The sequence below is a fragment of the Phascolarctos cinereus genome, unplaced genomic scaffold, assembly GCF_003287225.1.
Source record: "Phascolarctos cinereus isolate Bilbo 61053 unplaced genomic scaffold, phaCin_HiC Scaffold_2;HRSCAF=192, whole genome shotgun sequence".
NCBI lineage: Eukaryota > Metazoa > Chordata > Mammalia > Diprotodontia > Phascolarctidae > Phascolarctos > Phascolarctos cinereus.
In genome coordinates this window covers 59,925,150-59,950,131 of record NW_027555625.1, presented here as the reverse complement: position 1 = coordinate 59,950,131, position 24,982 = coordinate 59,925,150, and the positions used below count along the sequence as shown (strand labels likewise).

The following is a 24,982-nucleotide window of genomic DNA, read 5'->3' as shown; positions in this document are numbered from 1 at the left end:
TCTAAGGTTCCTTTTAGCTTTCAAGAGCTGTTGATCTTAGGCAGTCATTTACTTATGCCTAACTTTAGTTTACAGTTAGACCAATTACCCTCAAGATCCCATCTGGACCTTAAATTCTATGACTTTTAATATTGCCTTGATGACACAATTCTATGACATAATAATAACAATTCAATTTGTATAATACTTTAACATTTTACAAAGCATGGTGCTTGTAACAGACTTGCTGCTTCCGTTTTACTCTAAAGACCCACGCTCTGGGTAGCTAGGTGGTGCAGTAGATAGAGCTCTGGCCTTGGAGTCAGGAGGCCGCGAGTTCAAATCCAGGCTCAGACACATGACCTTTACTAGCTGTGTGACCTTGGGCAAGTCACTTAACCCCAATTGCCTCACCAAAAAGAAAAGCAAACAAACAAACACGCTCACAGAGGTTAAGTGACTAGTTCATATAAACACCGTATTATATGAAAGGTAGGGCTTGAATAGAAGTTTCTTGATTGCAGGTCCATTGGACTTTCCACAAGATTCCACTGTCTCACAACAGTGACACTTTGTAATTCTATGGTGCTTTCCTATAAAATTGGTCCAAGAGGTGGCAAACTGATCTTGTTAACCAGGAAGCTCAGTGACACAGCGGATAGTGTTGGGCTCAGAGGCAAAAGGACCTGAGTTTGAAACCGCCTCAGACACATCTGTGTGACCTTGGGACAAGTTACTTACCCTCTGCCTGACTCACTTTCCTCCTCCTCCTCATGATAATAATAGCTAGCATTTATATAGCACCTACTATGTACCAGACTCTGTACTAAGCACTTTACAATTATTATCTCATTTGATGCTTACAACAAACTTGGAAGGTCAGTGCTATTATCGTTCCCATTTTATAGATGAGAAAACAATTACATATATAATATATGTGTGTTTTGTATATATGAAATATATGTTATGGCTGATATATTCGTATATGTCATATATATGAAATGTGTATGTATGCACTCAGAGAAGGGAATGATTATAAAAGGGAAGTAAAAGATGTCATTCAATATATGTACATATATTATATATATGCATATATAGACATTATATATACATACATACACATATATGTATGCATATATACATACATATACATACATACATATATATATATATTTACTATATTATATATATATATATATAATATATAATATATATATATATATATATATATATAAAAAATCTGGGTTTACATGGTATCCTTCCAGTAGCATGTAAACTCCTTGAGGTTATTAACTATTTAGTTTTTGTCTTTTTCTCCCTGGAACCTAGCCCAGGGCTTTGAACACAATGGGTGCTAGATAAATGTTTGTGTACAGTAGGTGTTTAATAAATGTTTGTTGAATCAAAGCATTAAATTGGTTACAGTACTACTTCCTGCTGAAGGGTTTACTTGCCATTTGAGGCCCTATTTGACATGCTTACGAATTCTAAGCAAGAAGCGATTAACTCCTATTTTTCTGTCTGATGATAGCTTTCTGGTAGCTTTGCTTTCCCTTTCCCTAGCCAGGATGGTGAGAAGACATAAAGTCATATTTTACATCCCTAGGACTTAGCACAGTGCCTGGCACATAGCAGGTACTCACTAAATGTTTGTTGATGGATTGATGGTGATGATGCTATAATGCCGTCTTCAGATTTACACGCATTTCTCCCTGAAAGGAAAAACTGATAAATTCCCCAAATTCTTAGCCATGATCAGCACCAGAACTTTCCTAAATGAAATGTTTTTCCCACTCAGCTGCATGCTTTTGGACTTCTCCATTATGGGGGAGGAACCTTATCAGCCCTGGAACTCACACCTCATCAGTATTAGAACCTCTCTGATTGGATGCTTGAGGAAGGAGCTCCTCCCAAAACTTCCATTTAAGGAAGGTGCCCAGGCCAGCCATCTCTTATCTCCCACCTGGCTGTACTCCTTTGGACTTTCCCATTATGCCCCCATATACCTTCTTCCATCCTATTCAACTTCCTTTTGTGTGTTATTTCTCCCTTATTAGATTGTAAGCTCTTTGAGGGCATGAACTGTCCTTTTTTAGTATTTGTATTCTCAATGCTTAGTACATGGTAGGTATTTAATAAATGTTTATTGATTGATCAAACCCTGCCCTTTCCAGATGGATACATCACGGATATTGCACGATGCCAAGACTTGTCTGTTGGAAACCCCTTTCCTCGAAGTAAAAGATGTCTTTCTAATATTGTGACCAATGTAGGTTGATAATTGGCATCACACCCTTGTCTGAGTGAACAAGACTGACCAAAGAGGAATAAAGTGAGTGGAATGGACTTGATCAAGAGATTTAATTAGTCATGGTGCATATTATAAATTCATCAAAAGTGTCATGATCAGTTGCAAAGATGCCAGCTGATCTTCCCCATTGACAGAGGATTGAACTCTGTCATGAAAGACTTTTGGCTTTTAGGTCAAATCTGCAGCATCTGTCATGGCAGCTCAGATCCCTTTTTACAGGCAGTCTGGGTCTGGTTCCCAAGTAGTGCAAGGCCAAATTGTGGACCACACAATACACTTGTGAGCTTCTGATTGTCCTCCCTGGATGTACAACAGCACAGGCATACACAGTATTACTATGTGCCTGGCACATAGTAGGTGCTTAATAAATGTTTATTGATTAATGATTGAATGACTTTCAGAGCCCTGTCTGCCACCCACTTCCTCAAACCCACTCATACACCAAACTTGAACTCTTGAAAGGACAGATTGTTCTGAGTAGCATTACAAAGGTGGCTCAGATCCCTGTCCCTTCCTTATTTGGTCAGGGTGGAGCTCTAGCTCTGAAGTTTTGCGTCCTTCTATACTGTCCCCACCCTTTGTAAACAAAAGGCTTCAGGCCAGAGATTACATATACATACATACATACATACATACATACATACATACATACATACACACATACATACATACATATATATGCATATATATAATATATGTATGTATGTATATTTGTATACCTGCATATGCGCAGTTCAAAAATCTATTAGTAGCAATATAAACATCATAAACATTAGATAGTAAAGAAAACAGTTTGGATGACCAAATTAAATTCAACTAGTATTTATTGAATATTAACTTTTGAGAACAGAGCAGGACATTACGTTGGAGTTATGGGGAGGAGAGGGGGAGCAGACAAATGAGACCCAGTCCCTTTCTCTAAGCAGCTTACAGGCAAGTAGAGGGAAATAAAAGAAGTATCCACGTAACCATGGTAGAAGTAGGATATAGCCAGTACCATAAAAGAAAAAGAAACAAAATACACTGTTGGCTTAGAAGAGAAAGATGATCTATTGGGGTGGGATGGGGAAGACTTCCCAAAGGAAGTGGTATTGAGTTTGGACTTGAAGAATAGTTAGGATTTTTACACAGGTAGACATGCTAGGGGCAGAGAGAAAATGAGCAAAGGTAGGATACTGGGAAAATTTGGGGTTTATGTGGGGAACGCTTTGGCTGGAGTTTGGCTTATTCATAGGCAAGCAACCATGGCTTTCATTTCCATTCTACCTTAGTCACTCACAAGGCTCACCACCACCAAAAATTGCTTTTCCTCCAAAATCTTAAACTCTTAAATTTTCCTCACTGATCACAATCTCCTGAGCTTCCACTTATCTCATCATCCCACTTCTCCTAACCCTGTTCCTCCTTCTCCTCACCCAGATGTCCAAGTTCCTTGATTTTTTCTCATTCTCTCAGTTCACAAGCATTCTTCTAACACTACTTTCCTTTCATCACAGTCTTGATCTTTAACCATTTCGTGAAACAATTGTTTTCCATCCTTGAAAAATCTCTTGCCCCCCAGTCCTTCTGCTAATGCTCAATCCTGAATCACTGCCACCATTATCCTTCTTCCCTCCTATTTATGAGCTACCTCTTTTGGGGAAAGCCAGGAAAGTGTATTGACGGGCTGATTACCAATTCATGCTTTCTAAATTCAGCTGGCTTATCCCTAACTCAACTCCCAAGTCCACAACAGGTTTTTTTAATTGCTCTTTGATTGCCCCCCCCTATTACAGTCCCCACATTGGCCAGTATTGGCCAGTATTACCTGGGTAATCTGGGTGCTTTCTTCTCAGGTACCCCAAACCCGCTCTACCCTTCCCTTTCTCAGCAGATATGCTTGTTTCCTATTTATTGAGGCCTTTGGGGAATCTATCATGAACTCCTTCATTTTCATCCTCCATGTCTCAAAACTTCTCTACAACATGACTAATCCTCTTCTTTGCTCCATCTCAGAGGATTACGTGGCTCTCCTCCTTGCCAAAGGTCCATATCTCCAAGTATACCCTTGATCAAGTATTTTCCCATCTCCTCAGGGAACTTGCTTCCCTTTTCTTTCTCATTTTCAATCTCTTCTTGTCTATTGGATTCTTCCTTGTTCTTACAAATATTTTCAGGTCTCCCCTATCCTTTACACACACACACACACACACACACACACACATCCGTTCCCATGATCTTGCCATCTTCCATCTCTCCTCCTTTTCATTGCTCATTTTCAAAAAAGAGAAGTTTACGCTTACTGCTTCTACTTCCTCTTCACTCACTCACTTCTCAATTCTTTACAATCCCCTATGCATCTAGCTTCACTTTCTCCCCTAAAATCTAGTTCTGTTTTACAACTACCTGATACTCCCATTTCAATATCCTGTCCAAGTCTCAGACTCAATATATGTAAATTTGGACTCATCATTTCCCTTCTCTCTACCTTCTGCTCCGACTTGCCTCTCTTTCCAACTTGCCTATTACCATTGATGGCATTGCCATCCTTCTAGTCACCAAGGTTTAACTCCTGGAGCCACATTTGGCTCTGCTTTTCCTTCACCCTTTTCATTGTCATTGATATTGTAGATGTTCTTGAATTTGTTGTTGCTTGTTTGGGCCACTAGGTGGCACAGTGGATAGAGCACTAGACCTGGAGTCAGGAAGACTCCTCTTCATGAGTTCAAATCTGCTCTCCAACATTTACTAGGTGTATGACTTTGGGCATGTTACTTAACCCTGTTAATCTCAGTTTCTCACCTGTAAAATGAACTGGAGAAGGAAATGGCAAACCACTCTAGTATCTTTGCCAAGAAACCCCCAAAATGAAGTCACAGAGAGTCGGATATGACTGAACAACAGCAAGGGGAAAACCTCAGAAAGTTTTTGAGTAAGGGAGCACTATGGTGAGGGCTTTGTTTTAGGAAGTTTAATCTGGCAGCATTGTGTCAGATGAATCGGCCTGGGAAGAAACTAGAGATGGAGAGACCAGTTTAGGGGTTATTGCAACAGTCAAAGAGAGGGGTAATGAGAGACTACATTACAGGGAATGGCAGCAGGGATGGAAAAGAAAGGACAGATGCAGAAGACATTTTGAAGGTATATCATCTCATCGTGAAGACATATCCTCACAACAATCCTATGAGGTAAGTGCTAGACTCATCCTCATTGTACAGATGAGGAAATTGAGGCTCATAGAAGTTAAGTGACTTGTTCAGGGTCACAAAATGAGTAAATGTCTGAGGCAAGATTCAAATCCAGGTCTTCCTGACTCCAATTTCAGCATTCCTTCCCCTACTCTATGCTGCCAGCTATGGTAATGTTGATGATGATGATAAAGAGGAGGAGAAGAGGAACAATGGTAGTGGATTGCAAAGTTGGAAATGACTCTTCCCAAGTTAAATGCTCATCCTATCAGATTATTTGATTTGCACTGATACACAATAATAACCAAGGAGCCAAGTCCTTAGACTAGTTTTTTCAACATTTCAACAGATCAAGGTCTTTTTTCCCCTACACATTTATCTACGTATGTAATATTTTAGGGGAAAAGTCCAAGAGCAAGTGAGATTCTCATCCTTATTTGAAGCAGATAACATCTGTGCAGTATTTATTCTCTCTCCTACAATGTCAAGAGACTGGTCGTGTTTGTACAGCCACAACAAAATATAGAATCATTTGGTCACAATCTAGGGGTTTCTACTCTGTTATTTAGTATTGAAGGATCCAGATGGAATTTTGAGCAAAGCTCAAAGTCATTGGGTTGGGCACAACTCTTCATTTCTCATGGCCTGAACAGACAGATTCTTTTAGAGAATGGTTTCCTGGAAATGCACCGTTATTATAATACAAGTCTTGTCCCAGTGCTTCTCTCTTCAGCACATCAGAAGGAAACAAAGGATCTCCATACATTTTAACTTGGCTCTCTATTGTGATTTGTTTGGTAATAACATTTTTGCTAGTGTGAGCAAAACCTGAGCCCAGAAATGAAAAATAAAACACTAAGGCTAGAAAGTGATTGGAATGTGAAAGTGCTAAACAATATAAAATCATAATAGGTAGGCTTAAATAAATAAATAAATAAATAAACCGCCCAAGGCAATATAAACTCCCTTGGGGGTGGGGTGGGGTGAGGGAAGAGTAATTGCTACCTGGGGTAGAGGGATAGGGTCCAAATTGGAAGTAAAGCAAGTTTATAGCAAAAAGTCAGACCAGATTGATACCAGGCTTTTTAGGGGGGCAATACTGAATTCCATGGGGTTGAGTAAAGTGGGGAGGAAGATTGGTTACCCAAATAAAAATTCAGTCTAGGAAGACCATACTACATTAGGAAGCTGACTGCATGCATTGCCAAGAAGCTAACCATTTGTCTGACTCAACTTGTCTTTCTAAAACTCTTTTATGACCATGGCAGGAAATCCCTCTTCTTGGTTCCCTTGCTGATACGTCTAAGTGGTAAGGGTGAAGTTTGTCATTTCCCATCCTAACTGCTTTGTCCATCAGACTGTGGGTCACTCACCTCACCACTACCTTCTGAATTCTTTGAAGGTTTCTTCTGACCCTACCAGTCAATTGGAATTGCTCTGAAAACCTTTTCTAAATCATCATCCTACTTGACCACTACAGTTTTTGGCACTGCCAACCACCTCCTACTTCTGGATACTCTCTTCTCTAGTTCTCATGAAATAGCTCATTTGTTGTTGTCCTCCTAGCTCCATGACTATTTCTCAGTGCCCCTTGTTAGATAATCACCTGTTTCCTACCCCCTAAGCATGTGTCACCTGAAGGCTTGGAGAAAATCCTCTGCACTTTTTCTTTTGGTGACTTTTTTTTGCTCCCATGGATTCAATCATCATCTCCACAGTTGATTGCAGGTACATATCCCCATTTCCCCATCCCTAATCTCTCTCCTGAATCCTAGTCTTGTATCACATTTGAGATTTTAATAAAAGGGTGAACTGAGGCAGATCTCTGTGAAAGATAACATTTATTAGAAAGGCTATGTCACCTGTCAATAAGTGGGTCAATGGTTTGGCTCCATTAATGTCAAAGACCCTGAGCAAAAGGACACTTCCCCTTTTATAGGTTTTGGGGAGTATGGAACAAAGAACAGAGGATAGATGGCAACATCACATGATTAAGGGCAACATGATTGGTTACAAAGCTGAGACACAGAGAACAAGACAATTGGTTGGACATTTGGTAATGGGGTGTTAGTAATGACCTCCCTTCTTCTCTCATGAGACTAAGAAGTACTCATTGTTGGAATCCAAGTACAAGATAGCAGCCCAGGCTTTTGGATAGCAAATCAGACATCCTTGAAGGATAGCTTGGTGGAGTAAAGCTATCAGACCCAGCTCCCTTTCTTTCACATACATTACCCAAGCTTAGCAAAATTCCTTGAAGCAAGAATAGATCAGTGATTAGCAGGAGAGCACAATTTCTAAACTTCTTACAGGCCAACTGAACTCTGAATTAAGTTCAGAAACAAAGAACCATGACTTGAGTAGTTATAGGACAAAATCAATTACTTGTAAATATGAACAATAAGAAAACGATACACGATCCACCTTAATCTTCTCAGTTGCCAAATGCCTGCTAGACATCTCCTTTTAAACGTCCCCTCAGGACTAAAAACTCAATACGTCCCATATTTAACTCCTTACCTTATCCCCACCAAACCTGCTCCTCTTGTAGCCTTCCCTATTTATATCAAGAACATCATTATCCTTCTACTCACTTGAGCTTTTAATCTTAGCTATTCGTGACTCTTCCCGTTCCCTCAACCCCTATATACAGTTACCGAGTCCTGATGCTAACACCAGAACAGTGCTCCCATCTGTCTCTTTCTTTCTAGATATGTGACCACTACTTGGCTTCCAGCCCTCATCACCTCTTATCTAGACTATGAGATAGGTAGTCTTCTAAATGCTTTCGCATTTCTAGTTTCTCTCTCCTCCAGTTCCTTCTCTACACAGCTGCCAAAGTTAAAGGCATAAGTCTAATCATGTCATTCCCCTGATCAAAAGGCTTTTTCAATGGCTCCCTCTAGCCTTCATGCAATTCTAGCTTTGTTCTTGGAATTTAAAATCTTTTCTGTAGTCTGGATCTCATATACCTTACCAGATCTATTTCATATTACTCTGCCTCATACATTCTATGTTCCAGTTAAACTTAGCTCTCTAAACTTGGTCTACTGGCTCTTCATGTTGGAGCCATCCTGGCTCAGGAGATCTGATTGTTAAATTTTCAGAGTGAGAATTGACCTTTTGAAATTGGCAAATCCTACAAATCAGGGCTTGATTTATTGTTTTGTTGGTCTTCTAGACTTTTAAAAGTGGTAGAGAAAATGTTAATAATGCAGATTAAGTTTTAAAGGACGTTATGCTTCGGGGAGGGGGCTGGTTGTTAAATATTTAATAGAATAGCTCTGACTCTATCTCTTCTCCTTATACCTTTATACAGGGTGTTCCTCATACCATGAATGCTCTCTCCTCATCTCTTTCTCTTAGAATCTCTAGTTTCCTTTAAGTTTCCTTGCTTCTTTCCACCCCCAGATATTAATATTCTCTCCTTAGTCAAATGACTTTGTATTTAGCTTCTCTTTGTATTTGTTATACTCTCACAGTATTATATAAGATCCTTGAGGGTAGGGACTTCCGTTCCTTTTTCCAGTACCTACCATAGTGTTATTGCACATGAAAGCTACTTAATAAATGCCTGTTGAATTGAATTGGTTCTTTATTTATGTGTCCATATTGTATATTCTCAGTAGAACATTAATTCCTTGAAGGCAAGAATTGTTTCATTTTTGCCTTTATGCACTGTGGACAGCGTCCTGTATGTACTGCGTGATTAAATAATGTTTGGTGAATCGGACTGACTTGGATGCATTAAATATATGAGAGGTAATGTGGTATAGGAGATAAAAGAGTTGGTCTCAGAGTCAACAAGACTCAGGGTTCAAGCTCAGCAGAACTGTGTGACCCTGGCCAAATAACCTAACTCTCTAGGCCAGTGGTATCAAATCCAAATGGAAATGATTAAGCAACTCTCTCAGACTAAAAGTTACAGAGGCACAGACCTGCATTGGTAGACTGTTTCCTCTTTGGGAGTTCCTTATACCAATGAAATAATGGATCCTTCAATACATAATTAGGTTTTATGCCTATACTTCTACTTTTTAGTTCTTTATCATGATATACAGGCAATTCTGGGTTCTAGAATGTTCTCAAGCAGAATATGAGCTCTGGCAGGTCTTAACAGGCCCGAAGGACCCTTTTGATGGACTAGGTGTCTATTTTTCAAGGACCAGCCTAGAGTAAGTGTGGGGAGGCCCAGCATCAGAACATTGACCACCAAGTGATACAGTTTTTGGCTATAGTAACTTCATAGACAGGAATCTATGAAGGAACGGAGGGGCTACAATCTACATTGGGGAGAGGAATATCCACCCTGATGAAATCAGGTCTTTTGAAGTATAAAAGTAAGGGTCTAGGGTTTAAGGGATTTATCTATGGTCTGGAAAGTAAAAGTTGGAAAGGGGAAGACATAACAGAGTATGATTGATCTACTACTAATCTGATTCAATAGGCACTATTTGAAATATTTGGTGCATCTACTTCCTTGTTGATGTACACCTTAAAATAGTGTGATGTCCAATGTGAAGGAGTTTGGATTCCTTAGAAGGCTCATTATTTCAGTATAAACACAACTGAGAACATTGTATATTTTCTTTCTCCCTAGATCCTCCCATGGAAAAAGCTTCACCTTGCTTTAAATGAAAGTGAAATGAGGAAAATTGTACAATGTGTCAAAAGCCTTTAAAAATTTCCACTAAGAGCTCCCTTTAAGTCTGGGTTGTTATTCAAGCAGATACTCTCAGGGACAGGAGTGCCTCGCTAAAAAAAAAAAAAGTCAAATGAAGCAAAGTTATTCTCTAAAACCACTCAGAATCCACATCTTCAGAGGCAAAGGCAGGAAGACTAGGTGATAAATTCAAACAGAAGAACTATAAAAATGTAAGAGGTTAATGACAATATATATTACATAGCCCTTGAAATCCCACCTCCTCTAGAAAATCTCCATTAAGTAATTGAACAGGGCAATGTACCAGTACATAATATTTGGAGACAAAAAGCACGTGTTCAAGTCCTGACTCCCACCAACCCACTCTATGAGACTCTGAGTAAGGTCACTTCATATTTTTGTGCCTCAGTTTGCTCATTTGTGTGTCCTTAAGATGTAATTGAATCAGTTTTATTGATGTGGGTACTCTCTCCAAAGATACAGAACACAACCTCCCTGACTTGATCTTCAGCCCTTAGGAGTTGCTTTGGATAAAAGCAAACAGACACAACTCTCATTACCCAGTGCATTTGATAGGAAGAGCCTTCTCTGCATTTAAATAGGTCAGTCTTTGGTTAACAGAGATCTATCCCTCTATAGTCTACATTCAAAGCCTTCAAAGCTTGGCAGGCCCTGAAAGAGCTTGGGTTCTATTGGGTTATTCCTTTAAGAACCCAGTGCCTCACATTAATTGGGGAATAGCTGAGCAAATTGGTATATTTGAATGTCATGGGATATTATTCTCCCCTAAGAAACAATGGAAATGAGATATTAGAGAACCATAGGAAGACTTACATGAACTGATCAAGAATGAAGAAAGCAGAATGAGAATGATAAATGTAATAACCACAATAAAATGAATCAAAACAATACTAAAAGACTAAAAAAAACCCCCTAGAAAACTAGTTGAACTCACCAGTCTTAGTCCTAAAGGATAGAATACATTTATCTCTTCTAACAGAGAGGTGGATGGCTATGGAAGCAGAACTGCATACACTGTCAGACATAGTAACTTGGTTGGTAGGTTTTTAAAACTGTTTTTCTTTGTTACAAAAGAGAGTTCAATGTACAGCAGGTGTAAGGGGGTTAAATTAAAGGCTTTCATGAAGCAAATAAAAAAACCCCAAGCAAGGATACTTCCATGCCACAAGAAAGCACTGGAGGACTCTTGTTGATATCCTTACCTATTAAATGGAGATAGAAACACTTACATCACCTGCCCCCCAGGATGGTTATAAGGAAAGCACTTTATAAATAACTAAAGAAATATGAGCTAGCATTTATACACTTACCTAATTTGCACATTCATTGAATTTATGTTTATTGAAATTATATTTTAATATTTATCCATCACATCTCTTAGAGATTAGGGGTCATATCTACTTAACTCACTTGGCATAGAGACTTGTATAACACCACATACAAATAAGTATTTAGTAAATGCTTTTAATGATGGTTCCACTTAAGTAACTCCACTCTGGGCCTCATTGTGTCTTGGGCATGACCCTAGGTTCTCAAAGGCCATGATAGTGAAATGAAAATTCTGGCAGGTTACTTACCAAGCTGGAGCCCAGTGATGGATGGTATATGTATTCTAAGAGGCCCAGTTTAGCTAGCTGTGGAGAGACTCAGCACCATGTTGGCTACCAGGCAATGACTTTTGTGACCACAGCAGCTCATGAAGACCCTCTACTAAGATGCTGATACATTACACTCTTCAGCAATGAAGGGAGCACCCACGCTGATGAAATCGCATCTCCCTGAAATATTGACATGTGTTAAGTCATAGAACTTATAAAACTGGAATCCAATTGGTACCAGACTCAGTTTTCTACTTCACTTTGCCCATATAGATCCAGCCTTCCAACAATGTGGCCAGTTCACAGGTCCATGGAGGCTGCAGCCTATAGACGTTTGCTTAGTGGGAGCACACCACATACCATATTTTCCATTTATCATCTAACTTTAAAATCTCTTTTTGTTTTCATTCCCTTCCCTTTGGTTTTGAGGAAAATGCAAACCAAAGAAAGCAATTCAGTGGAAACCAACCCTCTAAATAATTTGAGGTCAGAGAATAGCAGAATGGCACAGTGGACAATATAATGTAGTGAGAGTCTGGTGGCCTGGACTCTAGTCCTCTCTAGCCCACATCCTCTCTCTGGGAATCAGTTACTTCACCTGCAAGAAGAGGCAACTGGACAAGTTCAGAAATGTCAACCATGGGGCTCATTTCTTGCGATATTCCAAGTGCGTCAGCAGGAATCCTTATGCCCCATTTTTATTTGAGTATGACATCGCTGTCTAGATGATCTCTCCTATCCTTTCCAGCTCTGAACATTTATGCTTTTTATCTTAAGGACTCCTGGTTAGTTCAGCAGTGGGGGTTTCTGAACCTTTGTTATTGCAATTTTAAACCCAGAACCCTCTCTGAGTGGTTTGCAGGCATGATGGGCACATGATTATAAAGTCCTTCCAAATCAATTATACTTGTGTTTCCTTCTTCCCGTTGCACTAAAAATATTGAAAATCAAACAACTTTCCTAAGGCTAAGATGTGGTTAAACCACTTTTCAGGAGTCTGTCGTTACGAAGAAGACAGAACCTTAGTGCTGCGCCAAGCGAGGAAGTCTTCAACAAATGCCATCGATCCAAAGCTTAATAAATGCAATTCTGCTTCTGGTACATTTATTAATTGTTATAAAGAAGAAATCATTCAAGTCTTTTTGAGATCATATGAATCAGGGTGAAATGCAGGTCAGAAACTAGCTTTTGTCTCCTTTCATGACATACAAAAAAATGGTGGAGGGAAAAAGACATTATCCAAATCATTTTCTTAAAAGTCTGTGTCCTTTTTTCCTATCAGACATTTTAGAGATGAGGAAATTAAAGTTTAGAGAGCTGAAGAGATTTGCCTCACAAGGCTGATATTCAAACCCAGTCTTTGGGACTTGTGGTCAGAGGATGGGACTTGGAGTTGGTAAGACCTGGGTTCAAGTCCTGCCTCAGACATTTATCAGCTGAGTGACCATAGGCAGGTCATCTAATCTCTTTCAGCTTCAGTTTCCTCAACTAAAAAATGAGGAAATTGGACTTGTTGCTTCTAAGGTGTCTTCCAGCTTTAAATCTAGGATTATTTGCTTCCAAATACAGGGCTCTTTTCATCATCTGACATTGCCTCTCCCTCCTCCAGACCTTGAGAAATAGCTCTCTAGAGACAGAAGCATTGTTGACTGTCCATGCCTGGTACACCTTTCACTTTCTTTGCTAAAACTGCCAAGTATGATAGAGATTTCTGTGATATAAACACACACAAAGAGTAGGGCAAATGAAACTACTGGCCCAGGTTAGAGTAGATTAGATGGCCTATGGGTTCACAACCATAGACTTCATTTCTTAACCAACTAAAGTATACATTCAGTCACATGCTCAGGTCAAGTCAAGGCAACAAGCATCTGTTAAGTATTTACTATGTGACAGGCACTATACTAAAGGCAGATCAGAGGAAGCGATCATGATGACATAGGGGCAGCGTGTGGTGTGAAACCAGGGTAGCCATTGATGCCAGTGCTTGAATCCATTTGAAGAGCAGAAAGATGGGCTACTGTAAAAAGAAGAAATCTCTTGGCTGTATTCAAATATCACCAGTGCTGCAATGCTGCAGTAGGACTATAGGAAATAATAACCAACTCTATTTCTTTCACTTTAGTCAAGATAATATTCATGGTTGTTTCTGGAGACTTAAAGAACAGCATTTAATTTTGTATACATGACTGGTTTCCTGAATAATTGTCTCAGTCTGGGAAATAAAATCATGGAACCTAGTGATGAGGTAAGTTATAAGTACCATCACATAGAAGTTCAGAGTTGGAAGAGAGCTCAGAACCAATAGTACAACCCTAACCTGAAAAGGGATCCTCTCTATAACACTACCAATAAGTAGTCATCTAGCTGCTTCCTGGAGACCTTTAGTGAAGGGGAATTCATGACATGCTAAGGTAGCCTGCTTTGGGTTCCATCTGATTGTTAGGAAGTTTTAAATACACACACACACACACACACACACACACACACACACACACACACATACATATTCAGGCAAAATCTGCTTTATAGCAACTTCTATTCATTGTGTTTAGTTCTTGTTTTGGGCCAAGCTTAAAGAGGATAATATTTAAGGATAGGTAAAATAGCCTCCCCAAGTCTTCTCTTCTTCCATCTAAATATCCCTAATTCTTTCAACCAGTTCTCATATGGAGAGTTTCTAGGCCCCAAATTGACTCCATCATCATCATCATCATAATCTCCAATTGAAGGAATGAACCAGATTGAATTTCTTTCACTTGGTAACTAAGAAAGATATAGCCAGATACCAGATCTGTGGGAATGATGACATATCAAAGAGGACCATGGATTTTGAGTTGAAGGGACCTTTACAGGCCATCTAGTATGACATCCTTATTTTACTGGTGAAACTGAAGTCCACGGATATTATGATTTGTCTAAAGATATAGAGGCCGTCCACAACAGAAGCAATATTTGCACCTAAGTCTTCTGATGCCAATGCCAGGGTTCTTTCCTTTGTACCATATTACCTCCATACTTTGAGTGTGTGTGTGTGTGTGTGTGTGTGTGTGTGTGTGTGTGTAAGGCCTGATAATGGCCTAGCTCTTGGTCCTTGAAGTTGCCCTGTATATTTGGTGATGGCTCCATTAATGCCCATTGGTGCCTCAGTTTGGAGTTCTCTATGTTTCTACTCTAGTTTCAGACAAAGGTTGCCTATTTCTGTTGTATAAACCCATACCTCAGTGGTCTGAGTCAATGGTCCAACTTTTCTGGCCAAATTGGGAAGAACCACTGTGGGACTGATTTCTATTGTTCAGTGGATCTATGCTTCTTTCATAATGATGATAGATTCATATACGAATATGAATCCTTGAAAAGAGTTTTTGTGGTACCATGGACAGAACCTTAGCTTCTGAATTGGAAGACTTAGGTTCAAATATTAGCTTTGCTACTTACTACATTGTGGTCTTGGGCATTTGCCACTTCACTTGTCCGGGCTTCAATTTCCTCATCTGTAAAATTAGGGAGTTGGAATAGACACCTCTGTGAACCCTTCCAGTTTAAAGTCTCTGGTCCTACAATTCCACTTATCCTCTCTAATTCAGTTTATAATATTATACTGCATTTGACCAGATAAAGAATGGTGGGAAAATCTTTCATTTTACATTCTTAATTCTTGTTTCTTCTCTCTACTCTCAGAGGCTTACCCTCTTCCACTTCAGTATAATTAAATTTATTTCAGTACTCCATCATCAGCTTTTTGAAGGGAAGATTCTCTCACCTTATTTTTGCATACTTCCAAAGAATGAAAGACCTATCTTTTGGAGGATGATATTGGGGGATGGGTAACATTAAATAATTTCCTTTGAAATTCTTTGAAATCCTTCTTAGGCCGAAAGCAAACAAAAAATTAAAAGAGAGTTGAGGCTGGTAAGCCTTTGGCTAAGAATGGGAAGGGTCATTAGGAAATTAAAGAGATAATTCACATTTTAAGTTAAGATCAGAAATGAGAACTTTTGGCCTCCAAGAAGGTTAGAGGCTTGAGGGATAGTGAATTTCAGGCATAAATATAAACCTTTCCCTAACCTGGCTACCATTGATGTAACTTGTATACAGCTAATATTGAACAGCATTTATGTTTACTGAATGCTAATGCTTGAATTTGAAGGTGGGGGTGGGGTGGTGATAATTCCCTTTCACCTGGACAGAGTTCGTACTGCTAAACCAGGTCAACTGATCTGTGCTATATTTATGGTAAAGCCTGATGGAGAAAGAGCATGAGTAGAATGAAATTTGCATTAATGGAGACCAGGCCATGGGCCTGGAAGGAATCAGATCTATCCATTGGACTTGATACATCTCCAGACTGCTCACTGGCTGTTGAGTTGAATCATCCCTATGCCCAGAGGGAAGCATAGGGAACATTTCAGGAAATCTGAAGATACTCTTAAAGTTGCTAAGTAAGCCTGAATTAATGCACAGAGCATAAAGTCCTAGAGATTATAGTGTATTATATTTATTCTGCTGCCTTTTGTTCCAACTCTCAAAACTACTGGTGTCTTCCAAGAAGTTTTGAAAGTGACCTCCCCTCAAAATAAACAAATAAACCCAAAGCCAGGAGTACATATTAAGTTGATCAATTCTGCCTTTGCCCAATTGTCTAGTTCATGATTTGGCTAATCTTTTTCATACAGGCTTACAGAACAGACATACTACTTGGTATAGCCAGTAGCAATGAGTAGTTTTTAATGTATGGCACTTGCCTAGATCTTCTGGTATTTTTGTTTTGTTGTCTTCATTCCAATGTTTACAAGTGCCTGCTTAAGTCCTTGGGTGAAACTGGCACAGTAAGAAGATCAAATAGGGGTGGCTAGGTGGCGCAGTGGATAGAGCACCAGCCCTGAAATCAAGAGGTCCTGAGTTCAGATCCGGCCTTAGACCAAACACTTGGCACTTACTAGCTGTGTCACCCTGGGCAAGTCACTTAATCCCAATTGCCTAAAAATTTAAAAAAAAGATCAAATAAAATTATGAAAGAGGTAGTATAATTCTGGTGTGAATATAAGGAAAATTAAGTGATGGAGTTTTAATGCAGGTGAGAGAGACAGAGACAGAGAGAGAAACGATTTTTGTTTGGTATAAGCAGGTGGTTCATTTTATGAAATAATTTAGCTCCTCACTCTTTGATGCTGAACACTCTCCATATGCAGCCATAAGGCAAAAGAGAGATTAAGTCCTATTTTTATCTTGTAATACTGAGTCACAGAGTTCGATGAAAACCACATGGATGTCAAAGTAAGATTAATATCTGATATTTGCATATCTCCCTTCTTTTGAGGATGGCTCTCAAGTCTTCACAACTGCATGAAGTCTTGTTTGTACTCAGAGCATCCTTAAACAGGGCAGGTTTCACTGAGCCACAATTGAGGCTCCCCCAAATGTCCAAGGATTAATCCAAAATCCCACTATTAAATAATGGCAGAGCTAAGAGTAGAACCTGGGTCTCCTAGGTAGGTCAGTGTTTCCTAGGATTTCAATGTGGGAACATGCTTTTAGAAAAGTTGAAGAAAATAGCGAAGAGGAAAGGCTGTGTGAATTCCTTTTTAGCTTTGTAATAGTTTATTATTGGGGCCTGTCTGTCTTTGTCTCTCTGTTTCTATCCCTGTCTCTGTCTCTTCCATTATTAGAGTAGAAAAGTGAAGAGGAATTTGGATTGATTATAGTACAATTATAATCCAACTACCTCCTCCCTATCAGTCTCAAACACTGTTAGTCCAGTGTTGATCAACAGTTAAATTCTTGCACCTGAAGACAATGTTCAGAAAATTACTCTTTGTCAGCTGCAAAATGAACAGATCTCCAACTTTTCAGTAATTTATGGACTACTGGGGCAGAATTTAGTTTATGGTAGAAATCCATGTAAACACAGACATAGTTATGTCTTTCACAGATGTAAATATTCCCCAGTAGTCCCCACTTTGCAGAGGTTCTGGAGGTTTATTCATTTGGAAGCAGATCAAAGGTAACATTCAGTCAACACAGCCTCTTTCTGGTAGCTGGAAACAACCCTAAAATACTGGGCTCACGTGGTTATTTGAGGGACACTCAGGATCTCTCTTAGGCTATTTCTCCATTCAAAACATAAACCAAAAATGTTTCATCATGGTACCAAACCACAGAGACAGCCACAGGCAACACTCAAGAACTACTCAAGACCTTTGGAGCTGGAGCTCTTTTTCATGGGTCTACTCTGCTTCATCACTTCATCCAGGCTCAGTTACACACTACTGGGTCAGCATGGATCATGGATTTTCATAGAAGAGATATAACTAAACCTCATTTCAGCCAGTTTTTGAACCACTTCTCCATATTGAGTACCAAATGACTTCAATCTCAATTCTTTTCTCCAACCTCTGTTCAGAGGGGCTAATGAGAGATGAAATAATTGACAAGCAACCAGAAGGAAGAAGAGTGGAAACAAAGTGCAGTAATAATCCTTGAACTGGATAATAAATCTGTGGGTGGTGATGGCATAATTGTCTTTTTACTTAATTTAGCTCTCATTTTCCCCCCTTTTTTCTTCCTTTTTTTTTCTTTCTAGCAAAGCCTGGCACTGGTGGCAGAGGTCACTGCAAATATTAAGTAGACTTTTAAAGGACTAACACAGGCGTTCTGCTTGCTTTCAAAATACTTTGAGATTATCTTTTCTATTCATAGATCATAAATGATGAGCAAGAAGGAAACTCAGAGATCTTCTAGTCCAATTTTTTTATTTGATAGATGAGGAAACTGAGGCTCAGAAATGAAGTGGCCCTAGGTCACATGGCTAGCCAATGTATAACCAGGAATATAATAATAGCTAGAATTTATATAGCACTTTAAAGTTTGCAAAGTGTTTTGCATATGTCATTTCATTTTAGCCTCACAGCATCCCTGGAAGGTAGCTACTATTATAACTCCTATTTTATAGATGAGGAAACCAAGACTGAGAGAAGTCAAGTGACTTGCCCAAGGTCACATAGCTAGTAAAGGTCTGAGGCAGGATTTGAACTCAGATCTTCCTGACTCCCAGTCTAGTGCTATGTCAACTAGCAACCTGCAACCCATCAACTGTATTTTTTATAAGTTAAAATTAAAACCATGGCTGACAGATATATTACACAGTTATATTGTTTATTATTAGAAATCTAATTAATAACCATGTGCAGTACTACTCTGGGGTTTTAATTTCCAGCAACAAACTGCTAAAATGTAAAGCAGAATCAGGAATCTTGGCACTTCAGACATCATCTAGCTTAATCTCTCCTTGATGCAGAATTTCCCCTGAAACATCTCTTATAGTATTATCTAGCTTTCTGTTTGAAAATCCCCAGTGTGAGAAATGATGAGCTGGTTGATTTTAGAAAAGCGTGGAAAGACTTGCATGAAATAATGAAGAGTGAAATGAGCAGAACCAAGAGAACATTGTATACAGTAACAACAATATTGTTCCAAGAACAGCTGTGAATGACTAAGTTATTCTGAGTATTATACATATTCAAATCAATTACAAAGGACCTATGAAGGACAGTGCTATCCATTTCCAGAGAAAGAACTGATAAATAGAAGTATGCATAGTATGGTTTTACATATACATATACACACATATACATATATGCATACACATACATATATGTGTGTATGTCTATGTATGTATATGCATACTGTGTCAAATAGTGGCCTTCTCTAATGCAGGGTGGGGAGGGAGGGAGACAGTTTAGAATGTAAAACACAACAAAAAATAAATTAAATTTAAAAAAATTTCCAATAATAGGAATTTACTGGTATCCTATTCCATTTAGGGACAGCTGTGATTGTTGGTAAATTCTTCACTACACTGAACTGAAAACTTTCCCCCTAAAATTATGCCTTTTTATTCCTTGGTTCTGGCTCCCTCTTGGAACCAAAGAGTATTCAGTAGAATTCCCCCTTCCTTGCAATAGTTCCTCAAATATTTGAAGGCAGAGGTCAGGTCATGTCCCTGCTGAGTTTTCTTTCCTCCGGGCTGAACCTTCCCCTATTTTTTTCACCATATCCTCCTAGGTTTCAAGTCTCCTCATGATCCTGGTCAACCTCCTCTTGACATGTTCCAGTTGATTAAAACCCTTTCTAAGATGAGGAGTCCAGAAATGAACATAATACTCCAGATGTAATCTGACCAATTTAGGCTACAGTGAGTGATACAATCTCCTTCCTCATTCCAGAGGTCACCGCTAACTTTTTGGCCTCCATGCCACACCATTTACTTGCATTGTTTGCAGTCACTAACTTCACTCAGACAAAATATCACCATTCTTCCACCTGTAACAGAATCCCAATGATTGAATTCACAGTTTACTCCCTCTAATGAATTCACATGAGAAAACAATTTAGTGGCCAAGCTAAACGATCATCTATGATTAATCACTGTCCCTAGTGCTGTCTTATTACTGTTGTGAAAAGTTTATTACTGAGGCAAAGAGTCAGAAAGGAAGTCCTGGGGTTATTACACCTGGAGGAAGCCGGATGGCTCTGCAGAATTTTAACAGCAACTTACATTCTGCTGTGATTCCCTTGGATCAAGACATTTCTTAGGAAAGATCCCCAATTAAGGATGTGGAAGTCAAACTAATCCTTTACATATCTGTCTGTTGCATTGAAAGACAGCATGGAAAGGGGCTTGGGGGTTCAGCTTTTTTGCAAAGCACACCACTCATAGTCATACCACAACTCTTAAATTCAGCCACTGTTGAGAACAGAAGAGAACCAAAAGAGAGATTAAATGGAAGGATATTTTATGATTGATGTGGTTTTTAAAAATCTGAATCACACTGACACCCAGAAACTTGTCATTTTAGCCTGAAAAAGAGAAGGGACACACTTTGGCTATCTCCTTAATTCCCTACAGTAAGCTAAACTAGATAAACAGGAAATAAAAAGAGAAGCAACCTCAATATAGGAATTGTGCAATAAGTCTTAAAGACATGCATCCAGGAAATAAAAAGAGAAGCAACCTCAATATAGGAATTGTGCAATAAGTCTTAAAGACATGCATCCAACCAAAAGCATTTCCTCCTTTCTGTGCTGACATAAATGCTCACTAAAAAAAATATAGAAAGAGGAATTTTTAAAAAGATCACTCTTGGATCAAAAATGGCTGACAGAAGAAGAAACATTAAAAAGAGCATAGGGAAAACAGCTGCTAATCTAGAATTATCTGCTGCCTTTAATAACGAAAATGTTTGATCTGCCTTCCCTTTTGCTTTAATGAGATTTGCAACAATTCATTACCCGAACAGTCAGTTCGGGTATGGCTCCCTTCTGCAGAGATGTATTGGTATAGTGAGAGCTGGTGCACCTCCCTCCTCTCTCCCAGCCTCCAAGGAAATAAAAATGTATACCTTTGTTTCCAATTCACTTAGATACCATCTCCAAAAATCCACATTTAGAAATGATCAAATAGGATATCCCTTTGGATAAAGCAAAAGAGTTCGGGCCATATGTCAGTGGGTTAATTGGATTGTATTTGTATTTGAGCACGGCAGCCCTCTCCGATTTCCCCCTCTTTTCTGCAGGAGCCAGAAGAGAGAATGTGAGTCTGCTTTTGTCTCCTTTTGCCTTGCTTAAGGCACGTTTTAGGCTTTAACTTCATTTTTCAATCTACAAGCCCAAGTCAAGCAGTTAGCCTGTTTCAGAGTTTCTTCAGGACCAGCGTTTCTTTGCCCTGTGCCTGAAATGCAGCAGAGCTACTACCATGATTCTCCAGGCACAGGAGAGCAGGCAGAAAAACCTCAATCTATTACACCTATTATGTCTGGATGGGCTCAGAAGCGTATGGTTTGTTGATCATTTACCACCTACTTCAGCTCTCAGAAAGGAGAAACCCCAATTCAAATAAACAGTGCAAGGCCTCAACTGGCTATCGTTTTTGTTAGCGTTTTCATCCCTGGGCTCTGATTTATGAAGCCCGAAGCATTAAAGCCTACAAGCCTAATGGGAAAGCATTAAGAGGAATTCGGCACGGAAGTAACTCTCCACTTGGCCTTAGATACATCCCCCCAAGTGGGCGATTCCTGGCTCCTCTCTTCCCTCTCAAATGCACTTGGGGGGCCTGCAGACCCCAGTTTTTTTCTGTTAGCCCAGAATGGATGGCCCACTAGGAGAGGGCATGGATCAGCTTTGGTCTTCCTGATCAGGAGGCATCCACCCAGTGTCGAAGCTGCGAGAGGAACGATTCCCCTTCCCGATATCCAGTAGGCTCCTACCTCAGGCACTTGGCAACGAGAAAAGCCGTAGCTAAGGGGCCTGGGACACATGCTCCATAGCCCGGAGGAGGTGAGGGGGGTGAGAAGTAGGGGGTGGGATTGGAAAGACGGAGAAACAGACAGAGAGAAGCCTGCACCTCTGCCCCGCCCACATGTACCAGGCTCCTTCATCCCAAACAGAATCTGGTCGGGGACTCAGGAGCCGAGGTGCCTGGGAGCAGTAGGGTGTTGGGGGTTGAAAAAGACCCTCCGAGACCAGGGGCGGAGTCTCCTTAACCTCTCCACCCTCCCACCCTCAGCGTCTCCGACCTCGGACCGAGAGATTCCAGGCGGGGGGCGGCTCCCCTTAGTCTTTCTCAGTCTTGTCCCCACCCCCAGCCCCAGCCCCTGCCAAAGAGCGAGCTCTGATGTGGGGAATGGAGGAACCCCTCTCCACCTCCAGCCCCACGCCCAGGCAGAGATGAGGATGTGGAGAGCAGGGTGCCCTTCAGCCCTCCCCACCCCTATACAAAAAAGGCAAAAGCATCTCTGATGACTGTGGTCTTCCTCTCTCTTCTCATAAGCAGAGTATCTTTGACATGTGGGGTCTCCCTCGCCCCACCACACAATCTACAGAGAACAAACAAAGCAACTCAGGCAGAGGGACGAGGTTCTCAGACCCATATCTTTCACATGGAACAACTCAGGGGGCAAGGGTCTCCCTCAGTCCCACATCCCAAAACAGAAGCTTCGAGGTGGAAATGTGAGATCCTTTTCAGCAGATCTCTATCCCCATTCACAGTAAGAACAGCTCCCCAATCCACAACCGCACCACAAAACAGCTGGGGGGGGCGGTTTGTTCCTTATATCTCACCCACATTCCTCCCTATAGAGTAGCTCTAAGTTGGGAGTTGGGCAAGGAGGGTGGGGGTCCCTCACTTTCCCTTCCAGGATGGCTGAGTTGGCGGTCCCCTGTTCCCCCTCATAAATGCAACCAGAGAGGTCTCCTGACAACCCCTGTCCTCAGACAGAGCAGCCCCAGGTAGGGGCTGGGTATCCCTCATCCCTGAACAGAGAAGGGGGAGGGGAAAAGTTCTACAGCTCCTTTTCCCAGGTGGACTGATATGGAGGTTCGGGGCAGGGGGTATTCTGAACTCACGGTCGTCTTTACCCTCCAGACAGAGAAGTCTCGAGGTGGAGTCATCCTTGGTGCACAGAAAGGGGCTGGAGAGGGAAACTCCGCAGCTCCTCCTCCTAGGTGGGCCAAGATGGAGGTTGGGGGTCCTCTGACTCCCCTCCCCCCTCCAGCTAAGCTGGGAAGGTCTCCTGGCCGTCCTGCCCTCAGCTAGAGCAGCCCCACGGTGGGGGTGGGTGGGGTCCCCCTCGGATGAGTACTAAAGGGGGCGGGGGAGTCCGCAGGTCCCCCTCCCTGGCAGGATGAGGTGGAGGTATGTGGGCCACCTCCCACCCCAGAGGAGGCTGGCTCCAGGCTTGAGGAGGGCGGGATCGAGCTCTCTGGCCGTCCGCTCCCCGGACCGCAGCTCAGCCCCGGGCGGTGTCTCCCGGACCCGGCTCTTCACTAGTCTGGTCCTCGCCCGGCTCGTGGGCAGGACACTCACCTGACAGGCGGGCGCACCTTTCCCTGAAGCCGGCTGGCCGTCAGTTCGTAGGCTGCAGGGTAGCCTGGCTCCCTTCGGGTCCCATCCCTCCGCGAGTGACCGTGGCGGCGGCGGCGGCCTCAGCTTCGGCTCCACGCCCGGAGCCTCCCTCGGACTCAGCACCTCAGGTGCTCTGAACAGCTCCGCGCCTCGCCCGGCCGCGCCAGGCTCCGCCCACATCTCGTGTCCGCAGCCAATGGCGGCCCGGGACCTGCCCCCCTCCCCCCACCCCGTCTCCCTGTCGTTGTGGATTCGACAGCTTCAGCCCCGCCTCCTCAGCCCCAGCCTGGGTCCCCAGCCCCCGGGGCGGCTGCGGTGGGCTAGGACCACAGCCCCCAGCGTGCCCCGGGGCTTCCCCCGGGACTTCTGGGACATGCAGTTCCCCCGGCGGTACAGTGGGCTCACTGGGCAGCATCACGCTCTCGGGGAGTGCACTGCATTTCCCAGGATGCACTACGGGGAAGGGAGCAACGAGGTTTTGAGTGACTCTTCTATGGAGAAGGCCTGCGCTTGGAGAGGGGAAAGTAGGCAGGGTATGCCAACGGCGCCAGGACAGCCCTGGGGTTGGAAGGCCAGCCCAGGGGTTGGGGAGGAGGGCAGCATAAGGGGGAAGGGGAGCAGCACCAACACTACTTGTCTCAGTAGAATCCAGGCTTACATAGCCAGATGGGGAAACTGAGGCACAGTGTGAAGGGACCTGTCTTGGTCTGGTTTGCCCTGAGTAATGAAAAGTCTCCCATTTTCCTTTTAATGCTGGGATTCCTCCCATAACCCTCCCACTCCCATCTCCTTGTCTTGTTCTGGTCACTCTTCCTCGGGACAGGCCTTTTTTCTGTTTTAGATCTCTCTTGGACAGCTCCCTACCTCCATCTCTGTAGCTCTTCCCCTCCCCCTTCTCTAAGCTGACTTTCCTTCCCAGGGCCAGGACCCCCTTCTCTGGGTAAGATCTCCTTCCCTGATCCAGGATTCCCTCCCCCAAATCAATTCTTCTCTCTTTGAGTCAGTTCTTTCTACATGGATCAGGGCTTTCCCCACTTACACCCCCCCCCCCACCCCCAGCAAGGACACCTTCCTATGGTAGTTGAAAGAGCACTGGTTTTGAAGTCAGAGGACTTGGGTTAAGAGTGTTGAATTTGCTAGTTACTAGCTGTAGCTTGGAAAAGTCACTTAACTCAGTCTCAGTTTCCTCACTTGTAAAATGAAAAAAATTGGGTTAGGTAATCCCTAAGGTCCTTTTCAGCTCTAAATCCTTCAATCCTATGATCCCTGGGTCAGGGTGCCCCCTCTGGACCTGTCTCTGCCTGTTGATATTTTTCCCTGGTGAGTCCCATTTGGAAGCCA

General features: G+C 41.8%; 1 protein-coding gene across 1 annotated transcript in view; it reads right to left on the bottom strand.

Annotated features, from left to right (window-relative positions):
* SMPD3 (sphingomyelin phosphodiesterase 3) overlaps positions 1–23,783 on the bottom strand; it is a 266,077-nt gene extending 242,294 nt beyond the window's left edge. The window contains exon 1 of the mRNA XM_020989278.2: positions 23,603–23,783. The gene's annotated coding sequence lies outside the window, so the exon portion shown is untranslated. The remainder of the gene's footprint in view (positions 1–23,602) is intronic.
* Between the last annotated feature and the right edge of the window lie 1,199 nt (positions 23,784–24,982).